Here is a 24,600-nt window from a genome sequence, read left to right on the forward strand (position 1 = left end):
AAAAACCTTGGCAGGCACCAGGAAAGATGTTGGGAGCCACAGTGCCCACAGGTGCCATATTGGGGAACCCCAACCTACAATATATTGTTGTTTTAAATAGTGTGTGTAAGCTGCACTTCACCAGGCTTTAACTGGGAAGGGTGGGGTATTAAATATAATCATTGTCATGCCCATGCCGATCATCATCATCATCATCATCATCATCATCATCATCATCATCATCATCATCATCATCATCATCATCATCATCATCATCATCATCATCATCATCTGTGCTGGGCTCTGCACAAATGTTACACCAATACATTTACAATGTCCTGGCCTCTAGGTGAGGCTTGAGTTGCAACAAAAGGCCAACAACAATCAGCTAAAGAACTGGCAGCTGTGATAGCAAACAAATTAAATAACAATAATATCAACCAATGGCAGTGTGTGTCAACCGTTGATAGCACAACATATTGTATGGGCTTAGTATTCATGCCTATGCATTTTATACACATGTTCATTAGACACCAAATACCTACTACTACTACCTACTACTACAGATGGAATAGCTAAGGGTGAAGTCTGAAAAAGGGCAATGCTAGCAATCCACCCTAACCATTAAAAAAAAAGAAGATACTCCCAAATCTGCCCAGCCAGGCAAAAGGGAGACTGATCTGCTAGTCTTTCCAATCAGCAGATATTACAGTTTCAACTAAGAGATCTTGTCAGCCCTCTTAAATATACATATTCATGGATGGTGAAACAAAACACTGTAATTTAGATACAAATCAGAGAAGGGTGTTCCTGGGGAAAGATTCTCCTGGAAGGTAATTTGAAACGGCGCTCCTTCCTTCCTGTCTTGCAAGCTGCTACTGATAGGGACGCTTTGAGCAGCCATATGGCAGTCAGAAATTTTGAAGGGGAGGATCTAAAAGGAGGATGTTGCCTGAGCAAAAGGCGGATGGAAATTGTGTGATTATCAGAAACGGGATCTCTGACCAGGAAGAAACTAGAGCCAATTCTCCTGCATTCCTAATTTTGCTTTGTGACTTTCTCTAGTTGAGACTCAAAGTATCGCAGCTGACATATGGCGACCTTGCAAGATTGTCAAGAGAAGGGTTGATTCCCCACTCACGATTAGATGCGTGCTCGCCGCTCCAAATATCCAGGTTTCCTGCAAAACTCCCCACTACACCAGCGCCGAATGCACATTCATCCCATTTCTGGCGCTCCCCCACCCCCCAGCGTGCGTTATTTTAGAACCTGGAAGGAAGTAGACCTTTTCGAAAAATGTGTGGTCAATCTGGAGTGGTGGGGAAGTTGGGGGAGTGAATCCAGATTCGAAGTACCTGCTCTTGCGAGTGACGTGGAGCCTCCCATCCAATCAGGACACAATGGGCTATGCACGATGTGTGCGCAGCCCTTTTTAAAATTTTTGCAGACAGGAGATCCACGTGGATACGAAGCTATATGGAGCCGGTTTTGACTGATTGACTGAGTAGAAGACAATACAAAGCTGTGCTACACGTCGTATCCATGTGGATCTGAGTACATGGAGATGCACGGAAACAAGGCTTTGCTTTAATCGCACGTTCCTTCGTCGCCACGTAGAGTCGTTCTGTGCATGCTTGCGGAGGCGTGGATTCGTCAGTTTGAAAAAAATTCCTGCCCCAGCACAACGCAGCAGCCAATCAGGATAGCCCCTGAGCAGATCACGCATTTGATCCGCCGACAGTGGGGACTCCTGCGAGGCTGCAGCGTTTCTGGGAACAAGAAGACAGAAGGTGCAGTGGGGACCATGAAATGGTGCTCAAAAGGTCCTGAATCTAACAAAACCAGTTTGTCTCTACTTCCATTTTTGAAGTGGGGAATCGACCAAGGTCTACTTTCTTCCAGGTTCTAAAATAACGCGTGCGGGGGGGAGGGGGAGGGGAAGTGCCAGAAACGGGATGAATGCGCGTTCGGCGCTGGTGAAGTGGGGAGTTCTGCAGGAAACCTGGATATTTGGAGTGACGAGCACACATTTAATCATGAGTAGGGAATCGACCTAGGAGAGGGGGGCACTGAGCATTCTCTGCCCAGGGCCCATCAAAACTTGGATCCCATCCTGGTTGCCAGCCAGACCCCTTAAGAGGCTTCTGTTTTGCATCTGCACCTGTAGTGCGGATGGTAGGGCTTCCATAGGAAAATGGTAGGGCTTCCATAGGAAAACACTGCCATAAGAAAAAATGTAGGGCCCTTGATCCTGTGGTATCTTTAAAAGTTTTTTAAAGAACAATTGCACTTTTAAGGATGCCGTCATGACCCAAAGGACGAAGAATCTCATAACACTGAAAAGGTTACCGTATTTATTGTGGCTAAACTTTTGTGCCCCAGAGTCCCTTTTTGCCAGAAAATGATAGGTTGATGTTATAAACAGTAACCTTGGTTGCAGCTAAATATAGTAGATGATTTTAACGCACTGAGTAATTAACTGTCTATAGTAAATAGACATAGGGTTGCCAAAAGACCTGGGAAGAGGCTGCAGTTTGGCGGTAGAACATCTATCTACTCAGCGGGTTAAGTGCCAGTTAAAATCATGAAGATTAGGTGATGCAGAAGACCACAGCTGGAGACTTTGGAGAGCTCCTGCCAGTCAGTGTAGACCCGGGGTCTGCAACTTGCGGCTCTCCAGATGTTCATGGACTACAAATCCCATCAGCCCCTGCCAGCGTGGCCAATTGGGCACACAATTGGCCATGCTGGCAGGGACTGATGGGAATTGTAGCCCATGAACATCTGGAGAGCCGCAGGTTGCAGACCCCTGGTGTAGACCAAACTGGGCTTGATCAACCCAGGGGTCCAGTTTGGTGTAAGTTTGGTGCTCCCAACCTCCAGGAAGTGGCTGGAGACCTGGGATTATAACTGATCTCCAGGTGACACAGATCAGCTCACCTGGAGAAAATGGTCACCTTGAAAAGGACTCTTTGGCATTACAACCCACCGGAGTCCCTCCCCTACCCAAATCTCGCTCTTTGCAGGCTCCACCCCCCAAATCTCAGGTATTTCCCAACCTGGAACTAACAGCCCTAAAGGCGGCTTCACGCATGTGCTCACGTGTGCCCAATCCATGTAACAGAGTCAGAATGATTAGAAACAGGCAGCTGAAGCTTTGTCAAAACATGGAGGAAAACAATATCCCCTACTAAGGCCCCTTCCGCACACGCAGAATAATCCACTTTCAATTCACTTTGCAGTTGTGCGGAACAGCAAAATCCACTTGCAAACAATTGTTAAAGTGGGTTGAAAGCAGAGGTGGGATCCAGCAGGTTCTCACTAGTTCCCGAGAGTGGGTTACTAATTATTTGTGTGTGCTGAGAGGGGCTTACTAACTGGGTCTGCTTTTCCGTTAGAAATTCCATTAGGTCCAAAAATCATGAAGTCCTGTTGTTTCCTATGTGGCTGGTTAGCAAAGGTAGAAAACGGGATAATTCTCCCTGTTGGGCTGTTTTAAAAACATGTTTTAGAAATATGGTAAAGTTCCTTGTTTAAGGAAAGTATCCTTCTTTTGATTTCTAGAAACAAAATTAAGTATTTGAAAGTATTAAGTATTTGACAGGCAGTCAATTAGAGGAGAAGTAGTTGTGTCTGTTGGCAGTAGACGATAGGACTTGCTATAATGAGTTTAAATTATGGACAGAAAGATGCCAGCTGGAAATTAGGAACTTTTTTTTACAGTAAGAGTTTTTTACAGTAACAGAGAAATTATTAATGCCCCACCCCTGGAATGCCCGGCCACGCCCTCATCATGCCCCGCCCATTGGCGCTATGCCACTGTTTGAATCCCACCACCATGGGAACCTGTTACTAAAATTTTTGGATCCCACCACTGGTTGAAAGTGAATTATTCTGCATGTGCAGAAGGGGCCTACGCTTCTGTCTTGATCTGGAATGTCCAGACTAGTCCGATCTCATCAGATCTTGGGACTTCAGATGGCCCTGGTCACTATGTGGAAGGGTGTCCATCAAAGAGTACCACGTTCGTGACCTGGAGGAAGGTAACAGCAACGCACTTTCGACTGTCTCTTGCCTTGAAAACACCACAGTCAAAAAACAACAAAATTTAAGAATCTGCTAAAGGGACATTTATTTATCCGGGCAGTTGGCAACTAATGGAAGTCATCTGAGATATTCCTGGGCAAGAGTCTGTCACCAGACACAAGTAGTGCTTTCAGTGAGAGGCAATTAGTGCTTTCACTACTTCTCCAAAGTAAGTAATTTGAGGAACCTAGCTGCTGTGCAATAGAAAAGGTCAGAGTTATTGCCTGATAGGAAATAACCTATTTTTATCCCCCAGATGGTAGAAGTCATGTTAAAGATAGGGTGGCCAACTTGAAAAAAAAAGGTCTTTGCTCCCACCTTCACATTTACGTGACTGAATTTTCTTTTTTAAGCAATTGAAGCTTTTCGGATCCTTGTGTCTCCAAGCCAGGAAAAGGGTCACCTGCTACTTTCTGCTTGTTCAGTGTTGCAGCTGTCAAAGGGATGGCTTCTGCCAGACAAGGGTTTGGTCATGCATACTTTCATAACCTATTTTTATCAGTGACCAGAAAAAATCCCAGAGTCATGAATCCCCACAGGAAAAATGCCCACAAAAAACCTCCCAGAGTCATGAATCCCAAGGCCCACACGATTTTGAGAAGACTTGCATGACTGCAGGCTGAGAGGATTGCCTTTCCACACGCTGAGGCCAAAAGGTGTTATTTTCATCTGTGTCAGAGGCCCTTTCCGCATGGGCCTTTAACAGTGCCCTGGGGATGGCAAAAACGCTGTCCCCAGGGAGCTGTTCGCATGGGGGGGGCGCAGCTGCATCGCAGCCGCGCCGCCCTCGCGCCTCCCCAGCAGCGCGAAGCCACTGTTTCCCGACCTCGCTTCCCCAGCAAGGTTTTTGGGAAACAGCGGCTGGAAGGCGCCATTCCCCCTCCCCTTTCCCAAACACCTCACCGTGTCCTCCGGCCTCCGGCGCGTCCCACAGGTCAAGGGACACGCCCCCCTGCCCTGCGACGTCGCGCAGGACAGGGGGGGGCGTGTCCCCTGGCCTGTGCGACACGCCGGAGGCCAGAGGACACAGTGAGGCGTTTGGGGGACGGCGCAGCCTATGCAGATGCTGCGCTGTCCTCCCCGTCGCAACCGGGACCGTTTGTGCGAACGGTCCCAGGAGGGGTTGGGTCGGCGTTATGTACACCGACCCAACCCCCATCGTGGCCATGTGGAAACAGCCAGAGTCTCATCACGAAAATCAAAAATGTCAGCTTGAAGACTGAATGTGAAATGAATATCAGCGTATTGCACTGAAGTCTCTTGCTGCATTAGCTTTTGTCCCAGTCGAAGATGTGTTTTTGTTAAATTTGCCACCACATTTCCAGATAAAGACAGCTATAATGAGGCGCTCACATATTTTTTTTTCTACATACATTGAGGGTCCAGCTGTTGGTGACCCTCAGTTTCCCATAAGAATATGGAATCATCATGATGCAGCCCTGGGACAGTCTCCAAAAACGACAAACTGTTGTTGGGGATTTCACAATGCTGTTGCGGCCCCATTCAAAGGAGGGGAGCAAATCCACCACTGGGAACAGTGCAGGGCTGCGCCAGAGGATTTGCCCTCCTGGGGGCACTTGCACTGGCAGAGGGGTGGATCCACGGGCGAGGGGCTGCTGCAGCCCTCCCCAATGGCACATCTAGGGGGGACAGAGGGGGCACATGACCCAGGTCCCACTGTCAAGCGCAACGAGGGGGCACATTGGGCCAGTCTCCCTCGCTGCTTGCTCTCCGCTTCTGCTGCCCTGCTCACCCACCCGCCGCTTCTGCTGCCCCCGTCCCACTGCTTCTTCCGCCCCCCTGCTGCTTGCCCAATGCTTCTGTTGCCTTCCCGTCACCTGCCCATTACTTCTGCTGCTCCCCACCGCTCACCTGACACTTCTGCCACCCCCACTGCTTTTGTAGTGCCGCCCAGAGGTGGGATCCAGCAGGTTCTCACCAGTTCCCGAGAGTGGGTTCCTAATTATCTGTGTGTGCCGAGAGGGGGTTACTAATTGGGTCTGCTTTTCCGTTAGAAATTTCATTAGGTCCAAAAATCATAAAGTCCTGTTGTTTCCTATGTGGCTGGTTAGCGAAGGTAGAAAACGGGATAACTCTCCCTGTTGGGCTGTTTTCAAAACATGTTTTAGAAATATGGTAAAGTTCCTTGTTTAAGGAAAGTATCCTTCTTTTGATTTCTAGAAACAAAATTAAGTATTTGAAAGTATTAAGTATTTGACAGGCAGTCAATTAGAGGAGAAGTAGTTGTTTCTGTCAGCAGTAGATGATAGGACTTGCTATAATGAGTTTAAATTATGGACAGAAAGATGCCAGCTGGAAATTAGGAACTTTTTTGTTTACAGTAAGAGTTTTTTACAGTAACAGAGAAATTATCAATGCCCCGCCCCCGGAATGCCCGGCCACGCCCCCGCCGTGCCCCGCCCAGCCCCATTGGCGCTACGCCACAGTTTGAATCCCACCACCATGGGAACCTGTTACTAAAATATTTGGATCCCACCACTGGTGCCGCCCCCCACTGTAACTTCTGCCACCTGCCTGCTGCTTCTGCTGCCCCCTCCCGCTCACCTGATGCTTCTGCGTTACGGTTTGACACCCACCCACTGCTTTTCTTGCCCCCTGCTGCTCGCCCGATGTATCTGCTGCCTGTCCACCGCTCCTGCCACCCCAGCCCGCTTGTCTGCCACTTCTGCCACTCACCAGTTGCTCCTGCCACCTGACTGCGGCTCGCCTGCCGCTTCTGCACCGCCCTGCTCCTTGTCCCACACTTCTGCTTGCCTGCTGCTTCTCCCGCCACTACTGCAGTGATTTCAGAGCTGTGGGGTTGGGCGCAGCTATCGGGGGCGCAAGTGGAAGAGAAACTTAATTACTTAAGGAGATTGGCTAATTTGCAATAAAGAATTATATTCCTTCACGTGTGCAATGGCGATTGTGGCAATTTGTTGTCAGTTTTTGTTTGGGGTAGTTCATTTTTCTATGTTCTCTCTTTTCCCATTATGTGTAAAAAAATTTCAGTAGTAAATAATTGTTGGTTTAATTATTAGGGTTCGGTAACTGTCGTTTTAGGTTTAGGAGGTTCTTTGTTGTGGTCACTGGGTCTTTTGCTCATATTATGTTGTTTATATTATTCTTTTTAACGATGTCATATATTTTTATAATTTCTGTTATTTGAATTATATTTTTTTCCATGTGGGATTTCTTCTGTGTGGGCATTTTTTCCATGTAGCCATTTTTCCTGTGGCCATTCATGACTGTGGGCTTTTATCTGTGGGCATTTTTCCTGTGAGCTTTATTCATGGAACCATTTTTTATTGATCAAATGCAACAACTTTCCCCAGCAATCCTTTACCCTGACAATCCTGTGGAGTAGATTACACTGAAAGAGTGTAACTTGCCCCCAGGTCATTCAGTGAGCTTTATGCTGAAGAAGGATTTGAATGCAAAACTCCCTAGCCCTAGTTCAACATTCTAACCACTGGGCAAAACTGTCTTTCACAGTGTCATTTAGGCTGCAGTTCTAAGGACACTTTCCTGGGAGTAAGACCTACTGCATAACATGGGATTTACTTCTTGGTAGAACTGCTTAAGCTTGCTTTTTTAAAAAAAAATATATTCATTTTATTAATTGTACATTCAAAGAAGGAAAAAATAACATAATATAATTATAAATATAACAATATTTAACTGAATGAACCTTCCTGGATAAAAATGACTCTCCCTATATATGTGTGTGTGTGTGTGTGATAAGATTAGTCTTCCTTTAAAGATCAGAACAGATAAAATATCTGCTACACATTATTTATTTTTAACCTCAAATCAAACAGTTGCCCTAAACTTACTTTTAGCTTTGATAATCTAGGACTCTTTTAAAAGTTTGACATGTCTTATTATGCATGTTTTGTAGTAAGTTGGATATTTGTAGTTCAGGACTAGCATACCTAAAGGACCAGCTAGTCCCTTTCAAACCTACCTCTCCAGTCATCTCGGGGGGGGGGGGGGGGGGTTTTTCGGGTGGGGGGAGGGGGGCTGTCCTCTGAGAATAGTCGGATGCAATCTGGGAGATAGCTTTCTTAGTCATGGCACCGAAACTCTGGAACTCTCTCCCCAAGGAGATTTGTCTGTCCCCTTCTGTGCCATATCTTTACTAGCAGGTAGAATTGCCAGCCCTACCACCACCACCAGCAGTAGAAGGTGTATGGGGTGGTGGTAGGGTTTCCAGACCCAGGTTTGGTGATGGAGCCTGGGGGAACAGGGACCTCAGTAGGGTACAATGCCATATACCTTCCACCCTCCCCATTTTCTCCAAGAAAACTGATTTCTGTAACCTGGAGATGAACTGTAAATCCAGAGTGTGGGGGAGGGGTCCCACCTGGAAGCTGGAATCTCTAGAAGGTGAAGACATTTTTTTTTTGTCTCATTTGGCATTCCCTCAGTGAATTCACCTTCATGCTCAGTGTTTTTAATTTTGTTTTGTGCATATTTTAGCTCTGGTTTAAATTGTTTCACTGACCATTTTTAGGGATGGTTTTAAATTGCACGTTTTAATTTGTTAGCATCCTTGTTTGTGTTTGCGCAGGCAGAAAGACAAGACATAAGAAGAAGAGTTTGGATTCATGCCCTGATTTTCTTAACCATAAGGAGTCTCAAAGCGGCTTATAAGCAGTGGTGGGATCCAAAAATTTTGGTAACAGGTTCCCATGGTGGCGGGATTCAAACTGTGGCGTAGCGCCAATGGGGCTGGGCGGGGCATTGACGGGGGCGTGGCCGGGTATTCCGGGGCGGGGCATTCCTGGGCGGGGCTGTGGCAAGGACGCAGCCCTGCGCCGTCCTTGGGCGGGAAACAAATGCACACAGGCGCAGGCTGCCACACATGCCGGTGCACCTCCTGCTAGACTGCTTCAAGTTCTGCGTGCTACTGCTGAGAGGAGGGGCGTAATTAAGGCAAAAATCACGTGGCAAAATCACCACTTAGTAACCCCCTCTCGGCACACACAAATAATTAGTAACCTACTCTCAGGAACCTGTGAGAACCTGCTGGATCCCACCTCTGCTTATAAGGTGCTTCCCTTCACACAGCCACAACAGACACCTTGTGAGGCTGGTGGGGCTGAGAGAGTTCAGAGAGAACTGTGACGAGCCCAAGGTCACCCAGCAGGCTTTATGTGGAGGAACGGGGAAACAAACCTGGTTCACCAGAAGAGAGTATGCCACTCATGTGGAGGAGTGGGAAATCAAACCCTGTTCTCCAGGTTAGAGTTCACTGCTCTTAACCACTGCACCACTAAACTAAAATGAAATGTTTTATTCCACGGAGAAAGACTGTTGTTTTAAAAAGAACGAGAGGGAAAGAATTTGGAATTAGAGAGATTTTTCTAAAAGTGGAATGGCTTTTTTTCCCTCTTAAAAGTTTTTCTGTCACTCAAAGACAAATTTAGCACATATAGAAGAGAGTGGGAGATTGTGGAAAAGGGAGAGAAAACCTACAAGAGGGACAGAGCAAGCTAATAAATAAAACAAGAACCTGAAAGAAGCAGACACTTTGTCAGAATATAAAAATTTCTCTTCCCCTTTTCATCTCGAATGCACTGAGAAGAGCTTATTCACAGGAAGTGAACTCCATCCCTGGAGCCGAGTCCTTGCAGCTATGCAAAGAGGTGAAGCCCAAAGGGTTTTGGGTTGCAAACGGCCAGTGCCCTTTCTGAGCTTTCTCTGCTAGAGGCAAACCTAATGGACCAAATAATCAAAGGGAAATCTGTTGTGGCCCTTATCTTGATGGATCTGGTGCCGCATGAATAAGACCCGGCTGCTCTGGTTAGATCCAAATTGCCAAGGAAGCTGCTCTTGAGGGGTTTTTTTGCCTTTTCTTCTGAGGGAGTTGCATCTGTCAAGGACAAAGCCTAGTTTTTAATATCTTAAAAATGGCACATATATAGACTATTAAATATGTTGAGGGAAGGGAACCTGCAAGCCCGTGATGGCATCATGTACAATCATATTCGAGAGACTCCCAAATTTTATGTATGTATGTATGTATGTATGTATGTATGTATGTATGTATGTATTTATTTATTTATTTTATATACCGCCCTCCCCCTGAGGGCTCAGGGCGGTTCACAACAAAGTTAAAACATACATTAAAACATAATTTACATATCAATTACCTAAAAACAGAACCCATTTAAAAATGTGGATGGCGTCTGGCTACCCCCCTCCCTCCCCTTGTGCCCACGGGAGGCCAGATGACATGGTAGATGTATTTTTAACCAGGCTGGCCAAACTCCTGGCGGAACAGGTCCGTCTTGCAGGCCCTACGGAAACTCTGTAAGTCCCACAGGGCCCTGATCTCCCTAGGGAGCCTGTTCCACCAGGTAGGGGCCAGGGCTGAAAAGGCCCTGTCCCTCGTCGAGGCCAGCCTGATCATTTTTGGGCCAGGGATCACGAGTGACTTCCCTGAGCTATACGTTATATTCTGTATGGCCAAGAGTGCAAATGACATATGAACTTTCTAAAACGAGAGGCTCTATTTGTTACATTTTTATGATCCTTCTGTCCTTCAGAGGTGTTCAAAGTGAATATATGTGGTTCAGTCTCCTTCACAACAACCCTGTGAGGTAAGTTAGGCCAAGAGAAAATAACTGGGTCAAAGTTACCCAGCAAGGTTTACAACAGAGTGGGGATTAGAAACTTGACCTTCTAAGTCGTGTTCCAGCACTCGAATTACACCAGATCTGTGGTTTCCTCCAGCCTAGAAATCATACTTTCTGACTGATCATTCCTCCTAATGTAGGAAGTCAGATCTGCACGCTTAAGCAACCATCTTTTCTATTAGGTTTTTGGTAACGTAAAATAAAAACAAAGTCAACAGATGAAGAAGCTCTATGGAGAAAGAGCAACAAGGAACGCTTCCCCTGATGAATTTATGTCCACTGTGCAGTCTGAAAACACAGATGCGGAGAACACTGTGCAGTTTGAAAACCTGGACAGGAGAAAAGATGGCAGCCGCAGGGACCCGTTGATTGGCTAGGGTTGTATCTGCAAAGTATCTTGGGAAATCTGCATTAACTAACCTCAGCTAAAAAATGGAGCCTACTGAGACCTATCTGTATAAGGCTGGTTGACAGTTATGTGGGGAAATATTACCGGAGGCTGTAGTTTAGGAAATAAGAAGTCAGTTTGAAGATCAATATAGGAAATGCTTAGTGGACAGATTGGTTGGTAAAAGGGAGCAGCGGTGGCATAGGGGCTAAGAGGGATGGGTGGAGGATGATGATGTATGAGTCTGAAATTGCATGAGTCTGAAATTGTATGAGTCTGAAATTGTGTGCATCGAGGAATGCTGCTGTAAATTTCGTTGTGCGTGCACAATGACAATAAAATGCTTATGCTTATGCTTATGCTTATAAGAGCAGGTGCACTCTGGTCTGGAGGAACCGGGTTTGATTCCCAGCTCTGCCGCTTGAGTTGTGGAGGCTTATCTGGGGAATTCAGATTAGCCTGTGCACTCCCATACACGCCAGCTGGGTGACCTTGGGCTAGTCACAGCTTTTCGGAGCTCTCTCAGCCCCATCCACCTCACAGGGTGTTTGTTGTGAGGGGGGAGGGGCAAGGAGATTGTCAGCCCCTTTGAGTCTCCTCGCAGGAGAGAAAGGGGGGATATAAATCCAAACTCCTCCTCCTCCTCCTCCTCCTCCTCCTCCTCCTCCTCTTCTTCTTCTTCTTCTTCTTCTTCTTCTTCTTCTTCTTCTTCTTCTTCTTCTTCTTCTAAAAGACTGTTCTTCAGGAAACCGAAGCAGTGTAATACTTTTTATATTAGGACCAACTGAAAGAACACAAAATGGTGTGCCGGATGTCAAATTCTCCAGAGTGCTTCATGAATCAACCTCTTCTATTCTGAGAACATCCAAACTCAGCTAATACAGTGTTTTGTCCACTGGAGGAAAAAGGAATCGGGGAAAGATGGCTCTTATGATTCCACTGCCCAACACTACATAGTGTTATCCAATTTGGTCTCCAATAACTGCATATGATAGGGAAAAATAGCTAAAGCTTCACGTACCAATCCTGGGAATTAATTTCCAAGCAGGGAACTCCCAGACAGAACATGTAGGAAACTTGAGGGCTTTGTAACATATGTGAGCTCCCAAAGGCACCTGGTGGGCCACTGCGAGTAGCAGAGTGCTGGACTCGATGGACTCTGGTCTGATCCAGCAGGCTAGTTCTTATGTTCTTATGTTTTTAGTGCTTTTAGGTTTGGCTACCAGAGCTGACAATACCTACCAGGGATAATTACTGAAGATTTGGGAGGTGGAGCCTAGGGAGAATGGGGTTTGGGGAGAGACCCCAGTGGGGCATAATACCATAGATTCTGCTAGGGTTACCAGGTCCCCCTTGGCCACTGACAGGAGAAAGGTCTACCTTCCAAAGCAGCCATTTTCTTTAGGGGAACTGATTCCTGTAACCTGAAGACCAGTTGTAATTTTGGGAAATCTCCGGCCACCGCCTGGAGCCTGGCAACCATATGCCGACCCATGTCAAAGTGTGTAGAATCTAGTCAATCCTTCCAGCTCCACAGACATTAAGGCTGCATCCTCTCCTGTATTTATCACAATAGAAATGGCCCCTCCTAACATTTCCTTTCCCCTGTGGCCATTCACACATTTCAGCTCCTGTCTGGGATCTGCAATTATAGTCTTAATGGTTATGGAAATGAAGGGGTTTTTTGCTTGGATTGTTCTCTGTAGGAGCTGATGATGTCAGTATGGACTTGTAATTGGGAAATGGGGCAGGTACTTAACTGGAAACGTTTAGGGGTGCGGTCGCTTTTAAACTATTCCCTTTTATGGTCCCTTTAATACCAGTTTGATCTGCAAATGTAACCTCAGCTTGTGGGTTCTGTGGGGCAGTACTTGGAAGGAGTTGCAAAGAACCAAATTTAAACAAAACAGTTTACTTCTCTTTACAAATAACATTAAACATCAACATTTAACATTACAATTCAAGGTCCTGTTCAGGTTGCATTTCAAGTCCTTCTAGTTACAGTCTACTGATACTGCCAAGTCCAATTCTTCTTTGCAAGTGGGTTGGCTCCTGAAGACTCCAAGGGTTTGATGAACAGGATGCAACATGATGAAGGTTTCCAGGAGAACTCTCACCCATTACAACCACAAAAAGAATCCCTGAAACAATAAACTCCAACATTTACAACATACCAAAAACAAACAACTACCTTCCCAGTAGTTCCCAACAATATTGCTGTTTACCTTAGCAAGGTGTTAAGGGCTTATAGAAATCAAGGTCCGAGTCTGGTAGCCTTGTCTTCTCCAAAGAGCTCTGCAGCCTTTCTGCTGCTCTGAGTCTCAACCCCCTTACTGGTTCAACCCATTCTGGGCATGGGGGTTACACAAACAGCGACCTTATCCCCATGAAAAATTTCAACCGCCTTTTCCCATTCCTTAAACCAGTGGTGGCGAACCTATGGCACAGGTGCCAGAGGTGGCACTCAGAGCCCTTTCTGTGGGCACGCATGCACAGAGTTCATCATGTGGGGGGCGGAAAATCACACACACACCCCACACACACCCCTAGGCTGGCCTGGGCACGATCCTTTACCTGGGAGTAAGCTCGGTTGCTGGCAATGAGGCTTGCTTCTGAGTAAACTCTCCTGGGGTCCTGATTCACCCATGCGAAGCATTGCCTGGTTGCTTCACCAAGCTTACTCCCAAGTAACGCGCGCCTCGGACCCAACCGTTTTTTTCTAAATTAAAACCTCAGCATTCAGGTTAAATTGCCGTGCTGGCACTTTGCGATAAATAAGTGCGTTTTGGTTTGCAATTTGGGCACTGTCTCGAAAAGGTTCGCCAACACTGCCTTAAACTTGGGTGCTGTGTGGTTTCCAGGCTGTATGGCCGTGTTCTAGCAGCATTCTCTCCTGACGTTTCGCCTGCATCTGTGGCTGGCATCTTCAGAGGATCGGGGTTGAGAGAGATGCCAGCCACAGATGCAGGCGAAACGTCAGGAGAGAATGCTGCTAGAACACGGCCATACAGCCCGGAAACCACACAGCACCCCAGTGATTCCGGCCGTGAAAGCCTTCGACAATACACTGCCTTAAACCTTTACTAAAGGGACAGGACATTTTACCCCCTGCCCACAGAGTCAGTCAGAAAGCCAAAGCACGCAATTCAAATCACATCTGCTTTTGTAAGTTCAGTTGAAGTCTCTCTCTGTCTCTCTCATTCTCCAGTTACACACACACACACACACACACACACACACACACACACACACACAGAGAGAGAGAGAGAGAGAGAGAGAGAGAGAGAGAGATCAGTATAAAAGAAAGATAACAAATAATTGTCTTAATTACATTTTGTGACAAGGGGAACAGCGGGGGTGAAAGCTGCCCTCCAACCCCCCAGTCTTGTTTTTGTAGGTGCTGCTAGATAATGAATTCCACAGCTGCATCTTAATCGTCCTCCCTACAGGTTGGTGGCCCTTTGGATTAGCCTCCACGGTTTTGGCTCGGTTAAATTCTAATGCAAACAGCTCCTCCTGGGAGGCTTTTCTTTCCTGCATGTGGCAAGGGCTCGCTTTGAGCTGTCCTTCACTCGCAAAGACTGTGTGGCATCACTCACTGTCAGCATTGATGCCAAAGCCAGAGTTGGTGTACAGCACCCGCCCCCCGTGCTAACCCGGCTGCCGAAAACCTGGAGGAAAAGGCTGACTCACCCCCATATATAGAATGTACCCCTATTTTAAAAGGCCCTGACCTGGATTGTCAAGGCTTAGCCTGATCTTGTCAGATCTTGGAAGCTAAGTAGGGTTGGCTCTTGTTGGAGCTTGGATGGGAAGCCTGACGGAAATCCAAGATACAGAAGCAGGCAACGGACAAAAAGAAGAGTTGGTTTTGACACCCTGCTTTTCTCTACCTTTTAAGGAGACTTGAGGCAGCTTACAAACTCCTTTCCCTTCCTCTTCCCTCAACAGACACCCTATGAGGTAGGTGGGGCTGAGAGAGTTCTGAGAGAACTGTGATCATTCTGAGGTCACCCAGCAGACTTCATGTGGAGGAGTGAGGAGTCAAACTCATTTCTCCCGATTAGAGTCCACCATTCTCAACCACTACACCATGATGGCACTATGCTGCCAAGCCACCTCTATTTGTCTCTTGCCTTGAAAACCTGCAGGGTTGCCATGGGTTGCACTTGCCATCCATACATTTTAAATGGGAGGTTTGCTGGTGACTCCAGAAAAACCGACTCATTTGCAGACTTGCAGTTGACGTCATAGAGTCATCCAAATGATAAAACCAGAGGTCTTCAAACTATGGCCCTCCAGATGTTCATGGGCTACAATTCCCATCAACCCCTGCCAGCATGGCCAAGTGGTAGGGCTCATGGGAATTGTAGTCTATGAACATCTGGAGGGCCATAGTTTGAAGACCCCTGGGTAAAACCATCAATAAATCCTTAGTATGGTAGTCATGGGCCAAATGTGGAATCATGCTATCCACACAGCTGTTAAACAATGATTCGGTTATTAAGCCTTTCAGGGATTTGCAACTGGAGAACAAGCTTGCCCTCTCAAACAATTAACCAGTTGCCTTTACAACAAATTTGTCCGAGATGCAGCAAACACATCAGACTTACCTGACAATAGAATCCCTTTTTTACCATTTCCAAAAGCACACAGCCCTATTTGAAAACTAAAGGTGAACCTATAATCAAATAGCCGTTGGAACGTGGAGCCAAATGTGCAAATTTAGAAAACAATTTGGCAATAAATTCTTCATAATGTTAATTGCAGAGAGATAATCTGTGAATCTGTGATTTGGCATTCTAAAATATATCAAAATCTCAGGCAGGGAGGGAGGGAGGGAGGGAAGGCAGGCAGGCAGGCAGGCAGGCAGGCAGGCAGGAAGGAAGGAAGGAAGGAAGGAAGGAAGGAAGGAAGGAAGGAGGTTTTTAGTCTTTGCCAAAGTACTTTTGTTGAATGGTATTAAACATCTTTAGATAGTTTGCAATTAATGCAAAAAACTAGAATTTAAAAAATGACTATTCGTTACAGTTATTGAATACCAAGTAGATTCCTCAAACTGGGATTATTACGCTCAAATAGGTGTTTATTTTTCTTTATTTCATATTATTTATAGTCTGCTTTTCTCTCTGGGACTCAAGGGGGATCACATGGAATGAGTCAATAAAATCAGTGGGATGTGGTATTCAATAAAGAATGAGATAGGATTTGGGTCGTAGAATCAATCAGAAATAGAAAAAATAAAACCGCCACAAAGCAAACTGTTAGCCTGGCACATCAAATGAAGCAAAACTGCGTAGTAAGATCCCACTTACACCAAACAATACATAGTAAAATAGACCACAGTCTCTGATAATTTGTCCAATTAACTTGGAAATGTAGGCAGCCAATATCCAATTTTATATATATATATATATAATATTTTAACATTAATATATATATATTTTAACATTTGAGCGTAATATATTAACATATATTATTAACATATATTATCAAATATATTATTTGAGCGTAATATATTAACATATATATATATATAAACATTTCAAGATGTTCCACCATTACATCTTCAAGAAAGGGGGATAGTTTTTCTTCTAACCATAACAAGAACAAAAAAAAGTGCCTTTTGTAATTCTAGAGAGGGTTGTGACAGATGCCAATATGTGAACTGGACACCCCACAGCAGCCTCTTCAACCCGTCCCAAAGCTGGCCTGCTGTTACACCTGAAGAAATAATTAGAAAGAGAGGTCAGAACACTAATTTGCAACATGCAAGCTTTCCCAGAGCTGGGGGGGGGGGGCGGGGGGCAGGGGGATCACCATCACAAAGGGATCGAATGGAGCTCTTAATCCAAGCAAAGGGGAACTGCCCACAATTTTTCACCCCGTTTGCTGGCAGCTCAGGGATGGCCTTTGACCTGTTCCCACCAGCCTCTTAAAAGAAGCGACAAGAGTCAGAGGAGGAAAAGAGAATCCTGTCAGGATACAAAATGTCGAACACACTGGTCGGTACAAAAGTGGTAATTATTCCTATTCCCTTTCCATCAGGAGCTTTAAAAAGGCAACAAATTGCATCGCCGTCTAATCAACATAAGTCCGATATATTTGGGTTTTCGATATTTTCCGGGGAGGACAGGAATGATGGATTCCGTACTTTAGGAACGAAGGACGACAAAATTGTCTGTGGTATAAACTGACTTTCTAAGGCTGTGAAATGTCAGGAGTCAGCGCCACTAAACTCAGTGGGGCCTCCTTCCGATTCAACATGTGTAGGATTTGCCTCTTATTACCTCCCCATATGCACCAAGAAATAGATAATTTGACATCATGGGAACGTTAGCTGATATGAACAGTACTAAAGCTAATTAACCATGAATTAATTTAGGGACAGAATTTTAATAGCTGCCTGTGGGATGTATGTGTATGTGTGTGTACTTCTTAGAAAACTGGGATTGTCCCTAAAGTATTTCTAATACGTTTTGATTCTGGCTTTTTTCTGTCGCACTTCTTCCTAAACCCGGAAACTGCTAAAAGACAGTGCTAATAATCTTGTTACATACTTGTTATGAAATTCCTCCCCATCTAGAACTCCAGTCTTTTTAGTAATGTTATGAGGAATAATGTGCTAATTGGTGGGAAATAGCTTGGCCTGGGCACCTTCACAAGAGGGGTTTCCCCGCCCCCTTTCATTCCACACCACAAACCATCTCCCTACATGTGACTGTGTTTGAGAATTTAGATGAGTTCCAGAAACGGCAAACTTCCTGCCTTTCCATGCCATTACAAGGTTCCAGAGGACAGCAACACTTTTTCAAACAGTTCTTTGTCTACACAATGGCATTTTGAATTGGGAACTTGTTTAGCAAGATTCTTGTGTTACAATTTCTGGATTCATCTCAAAGGGAGGCTGACAGATAAGATTTTTATCCTTAAAAATATGGAAACACCTTCCCAGATCTAAATAGGACAGCTGAAATTAACCATTCCCAATGCAGCGGAAAACCCTTTTAATATATTTTATTTCCTAATTGGAAAAGAGGGGTCCCCCCCCCATCAGCATATTCTAACTTTGTGTGCTGCCACTGATATTTAAAGGTAAATTTGTGCAAGCACCAAATCATTGCTGATCCACTGGTTGGCATTACATCACAACTTTTACGAAACAGGTTTTGTTTACAGGGGTGGTTTGCTATTGTCTTCCCCAGTTCTTGACACTTTACTCCCAGCAATCTGGGTACTCATTTTATCGACCTTGGAAGAATGGAAGGCTGAGTCAACCTCGAGCCAGCTATCTGAAACCAACTTCTGTTGGGATCGAGCTCAGATCCTTTTTACAGAGAAACAAGGAACAGTGGGTTGCAAGCCAGCAGTCATGATTGGTTTCCACTTGTGGGAGAAAGCAATGGTTGAGTCAATGTCCATTATCAGTGCCACTGGCAGGATTGGAGCTGAATGGCCCCTGTTAGGGATGTACGTTCAGACGTTTCTAATCTGAACACATATCTGAAAAAAAAATACCTTATTAGTATTTTGCAGTCAAATTTGGGTATCTAGCCTGATGTTCAGGTTTTCTGGAATACTGATAAGCAAGTCCCCCAAAATGTTCCAGAAATATTTCAAGGCTCCCACGCCTGTTTTTCATCAATCTTGTGGGATTTCTGGACAATTGGAGGGAGAAGATAGGGAGGCGGTTTACCCAGGCAATGAGATCAGAAGTTAGGGGGATCACTAGAATTGTCTGCCTAATCATGACGATTCTGTCACTGCCATCCATGGCTCACAGGGTGTTTGTTGTGGGGGGGGGAAGGGCAAGGAGATTGTAAGCCCCTTTGAGTCTCCTACAGGAGAGAAAGGGGGGATATAAATCCAAACTCCTCCTCCTCCTCCTCCTCTCCTCCTCCTCTCCTCCTCCTCCTCCTCCTCCTTCTTCTGAGCATGGGCAAAGAGGATAAAAAGTTGGCCTGCAGTTTGACTCCATTTCACAGAAGTGCTGTTAGTGTGTGTCTGTATCAGTGTCTTGCCGGGTCTGGTTGGCTGCCTTTGGTATTGGCTTGCCAGGTTGGCTTAGCTTGGCTTCTGTGCTCCACACTAGTTCTGTTGGGCTTGCAACAGTTTCATTGCTATAGGTGGTTTGGATTCTCTGTGTAACTTTAGTCGTGGCGGGCTTGCCACATTAGCCTGTGGGTCTGCTGGGATTATCTCGTTTGATGTTTGTTCTGATGGGCTTGTGGGTTCTGTCTGCATTTGGAGACTTTTAGCCTGTGGCTGCTCTTGTGTGTCTGACCGTTGGCTTGGAATTGTTTTCCCAGTTGAAAGCGGTGGAGACAAGTCCAACCACTAGACCATACCTTACAATTTTTTGAAACAGGAGATTGAGTGTATGCATGGACAAGACTTTGGATTTAGTCCCAACAATAATGATAGGGATTGAATCAATAGGGGCAGTGGAGTATCTTCTAATGATGGAGCCCAGGGCAGGCTTTGCGTGCCCCCAACCCCCTCAACTCCACAGGGAGTTGGGGGTTGCACAGGTTAAGGTTGGACTTTGCCAGGTCTAGCTTTAACTGCAGGCATCACCTCCAAAACCTGCAGTTCAAAGCTGGACCCAGCCAGGTTGAGCCCAGTGTTGAACTGCAGGTTGTGCCCTGGCTGGGTCCAGCTTTATAGTGCCGGTTCCACTTCTGAAGCTCAACCTCCAAAGTCACGTGGACTTCAGAGGTAGAGCCAGCACTATAAAACAGGACCCAGTAGAGCAGAGCTTGCAGTTCAAGGCTATCCTCTGCCTGGCCGGGTCAAGCTTTAAATAATGGGCTCCAAGTAGAGCAGTGGTGGCGAACCTTTTTGAGACTGAGTGCCCAAATTGCAACCCAAACCCCACTTATTTATTGCGAAGTGTCAACCTGGCAATTTAACCTGAATGCTGAAATTTTAGAAAAAAACGGTTGGCTCCCTCTTCCTCTGCCCCACCCACTCGAGCAGGGACCAGCCTGCTCTAGCCTCTAGCAAGTCCTGCACGCACCGCTCTGTGCCTCTCTAGCATCTCTGCCTCCTCTTCACTCCCCCCCACCCCAAGGCAGCAGCCACCTGGGGCACAGGCACCAGGGCCACCAGCCGAGTCCTCCCCGCTCACCATGGTGCGTGCATGTTGTGCTCAGTGGCCCAGGTCAGTCTAGATGTGTGTGTGGGGGGGTGATTTTCTGCCCCCCACATGGTGAACTCTGTGTGTGCATGCCCACAGAGAGGGCTCTGAGTGCCACCTCTGGCACCTGTGCCATAGGTTCGCCATCACTGATGTAGAGTTTGGAGATGGGATATGGAGTCGAACTCTGGACTGGACCCAGCCTTGAACGGCTCCCCACCCCTAAACTCAGTGTGGAGTTTGGGGTGGAGGTGGAGTTTTGACAATAGGGGACAGGGCTTGCGGGGGACTCTTGCTTGAACCCTAACTTGTCCCACTCTAGTTATGCTCTTGGATAGGAGAAAAATCTTGTCTGATCAGTGTCTGATTCTCAGTGTTTAACTTGTCTGGTTCACAACCAAGATGGCGTCCGGAGCGGAGCTCAGCAGCGGAGCTCCGCCATAACAACATTTTTAACTTTAAATTTCCACCCGTTTTAGCCTGGAATAAGACTTCTATCCACTTTTATGAAATTTTTATACCCTTCGGGAGCGGGGCTTGGTGTTCGGAAGCCCGTACGGCCGTTGGGAGAGTGCAATAAGAAGCCGGGAGAGTGCTATATAATCGCTGGAGAGTGCAATAATACTTCAACATAGAGCCTGGAAGCCTGGGACACAACGAAGTAAGCTGAATTTAGCTGAACTATTTAGAACTACTTAGAACTAAGTCGAAATATACTGAGCTGCCGAAATATACTGAGCTGCCGGAATGAGGTACCTGGCTCTTCGCTTTCTTCATCTGCCGTGTCCGTACCCCTGCGGGAGCTTTCATTCTCTTTGTCGGGGCTTCTGCAGTGCCCTCTCTCTTGAAGTCAACGGGCCGGTGATTAGGGCCGGGGCTGGCGAGCAGTCGGATAGAGAGGGGCTCCCCCCTCCTGCTCCTTCTGCGCAGATTTGGCTGAGCCGGGAACCCCGTGGCCAGAGAGAGTCGGGCGTGGCGCTTGAAGTGCCTGAAGCTGGAGACGGAGACGGAGCCTCAGGGCAACGCTGGGAATCAGTGGCAGAGATTCCCTCCCACCCTTTAGAGCGGTCGTCGCCAGCTAAAGTCTTTGGTAACGCAACGCCTACAGCGCGGTGCGACGCCCCACAGAACGACACAGCGCCTGACAAGAGACTTGAAGAGTTCTGGTGGCTGCGGCACTGGGAGTTAGTGGCAGTAACTCCCTTTTACCCTCCATCATGGCCGCCGCTAGCCAGAGACTCCCATAGGAAAACATCATCAGACACGGTGAGGGCAGGGCCGCGTTTCGCCACAGGTGGCAGTAGAACGACTGGCCCTGTGGCCAATCTTGGTAGTGCAGGTACTGCACCTTTTACATCTATTCTACCACAGCAGAGGCTGTCACTACGATTTGGCATCTATCAGGATAGAACTTTGGCAGGGAGCCAGGAAATTGGACGCTTTCAGTGGCATAGTTGGTGGAACCTACTGGAAAGATCAGCTACACTTTGGAGACTTGTGAAAGTACGTGCATTTGATGACATCACTGCCCTCCCTACTTAATGGCGAAATAGCGCAGAGAGCTGGGCTTACGCCGCCCCGGGAGGCTACGCCACACTCTCTATCTGTCATCCTAGGGTTATCTGGCATAGCCGGTGGCAGAGGCTTTTTAATCATCACCTGGACTATAACCCTTGAACACCTGTGGTTACAACCCTTTGCTGCTGGTCTAGGCATTTATTATACGGCGGCTCGCGGTGCGGTGAGCTCCCGACCAACCGCTTGGCGCAGCAGAACGTACATTATATAGTAGGCTTTTACCACTACTGCCACCAACCTACTGCCCTAAATGGCCATAGTGCCACCTTAGGGCTCTCCTTATTGTTATCTGGCACCCCCTGATCTACAATCTTCTCCCCCCCAACTCCCTGTTTTACTGCTCTGGTTAGACCGGATAAATTGTATTGCTAATATGAATTGTGGGTAGCTATTAGAATTGAATGTATGTATTGTGGGTAGTCTATCAGATTTGAATTTGTATTTATTTTTGGCTTAACCTGACCTGTCTCTTAGATCAAGGTCCTTAGATTAAGGCTGATAGGATAGGACTAGCTTAACATAACTGTGTTAGATATATTCTGTAAGGTGTTAGTCAGGCTTTTTAGGCAAGAGGGAGGTTTGGCAGAGTCATGGGGGCACAAACTCTGGGGCTGGGGATCCCTGTATTAATGGGACGGGGTAGATACTGCGGTAGGCGGCGGCCATATGATAGAAGACACACGAGATATAATTATGCTCGCCGGCCTTCTGACCTCCGACCTATCCCGGAAACGCATGGTGGTTGGGATCAGGTAATAATTCTGCTTCGCCTTTGGTGTGTTACTCAATGCCAGGTCCATCAACAATAAGACCACGCTGCTCCGCGACTTCCTTGGAGCCCAACAGGTGGACCTGGGTATGTATCACCGGTGACCTGGGTACGCAGGAAGGTGAGACCGTCAGCCTTTGAGCGAGGTCGCGTTCCCCCCGGTTTCAAGCGTGGTTCCCCACCAATCGCGAATACAGGGGTCAGGGGGGCGGTGTGGCACTGTTCATCCGTGAATCTATTCCCTTTTAGGGCAGTCCGCGTCCCGGGAGGTCGCTGGCATAGAATGTGTCGGCCTCAAGTGGTTGGCTCCGGAGAGGTTGGCCGCTCTCCTGGTGTGTACCGGTCGCCTAGCGCATTCACAGGAAGCGCCCCGCCGCAGCTGCTGGAGGTGCTCTCGGACTGGGCGCTATGGTTCCCCAAGCTTATTGTTTTGGGGGACTTCAATGTTCACGCCGACGCCGCCTCATGTACAGCTGCCATGACCTAGTGTCATCCATGGCAACGCTTGGCCTTCTCTTAATAATAAATTCTGGCCCCACCCATGAGGCCGGGCACACGCTGGATCTGATCTTCGGGTCGGGGATAAATCTGGTCGTATCCTCTACTGAAAGAGTGCCATGGTCCGACCATTATGCCCTGAAGGTACGGGTGGACCTGCCGTGATCACCCCTGCCTAGGCTACCGGCCGATTTTACGCTCACCAAGGAGACTTATGGATCCACTTGGTTTTCTGAATGCTCTGCGGGACCCTCAACTCGCCGGCACGCTCGATGAGCAGGTGGAGGACTGGAACTTCCCCGCTCTCCGATGCCATCGATGCTGTTGCTCCCCGGGCGCTCCTCTACTTCGGGCTCACGGCGCTTCCATGGTATAATACTGAGGAGTTGCGCCGTGATGAAGCGGGAACTTAGACGCCTAGAGCGCAGTGTGGAGGAAAACTCGCGGATCAAGCTGCGCTAACATCTTATAGGACGCTTTATGAAAGCTCTGCGATGCATGGTATCGGCGAAGGAAGTGAAGAGGGCTTTCTTTCTCCTCCTCCCTCGCATCCGCTAGCTCCCGCCCAGCACAACTGTTTCGTGATAATTCAGTCAGTTCGACCTCCTTATCGGAGAGATCTTCACCTCAAATGGAGCATTAGCCGTGAGGCATTTATGAGCTTTTTTTCATGATAAAATCGCTACGGGCTCCGCCATGACCCTTCCATCCACGCTGGCTACAATTAGTGAACTGGAGACTCCCTTGCCGCCTTTCAGGCCCTTGTTTGGCCCAGTTTTCCCTGCGTTCTGAAGCTGCTGTCGACAGAACCCTTAGCTGCTGTTAGGACCTTACTACCTGTCCTTCTGGATCCGTGCGCGTCCTGGCTTGTGAAAAATCTGCCAGGGCGGAGCTTACTTCACCCCATCTGTTGAGTATAATCAACGGGTCCCTTTGAGCAAGGAGTCTTCCTCGATGGGTTGAAGGAGGCAGTGGTCCGCCCACTCTAAAGACTACTATCATTAGATCCTGTGGATCTGGCCAATTACCGCCTCGGCCTCAAATCTTTCGTTTCTGGGGAAGGTAATTGAGAGAGTGGTGTTGGAGCAGCTTCAAGGTTTTCTGGATGACGCATCGGCTTTTGACCCCTTCCAGTCCGGCTTCCGTGCTGGGCATGGGACGGAGACTGTTCTCGTCGCTGTCACAGATACACTCCGTATTCAGCTTGACCGAGGCGGATCGGCGCTGCTGGTGTTGTTAGATCTCACCACAGCGTTTGATGGAGTGCGAGGCACTGTCCTTCAATGGATTGTCTCATTTCTCCGGGGCCGGAGTCAGCAGGTGAGGTGCGGGGATCAAGCCTCCTGGAAGTGCCCGCTTAAATGCGGTGTACCCCAGGGGGCACTTTTATCCCCGCTGCTATTTAATATCTATATGCGACCTCTTGCTCAGCTGGTACGGAGTTTCAGGCTGATTTGTCATCAGTATGCAGATGACACACAGCTCGTTCTGTTGATGGAGGGGGGAGCAACCACCGCCC

Source organism: Sphaerodactylus townsendi, linkage group LG02 (assembly GCF_021028975.2).
Source record: "Sphaerodactylus townsendi isolate TG3544 linkage group LG02, MPM_Stown_v2.3, whole genome shotgun sequence".
NCBI lineage: Eukaryota > Metazoa > Chordata > Lepidosauria > Squamata > Sphaerodactylidae > Sphaerodactylus > Sphaerodactylus townsendi.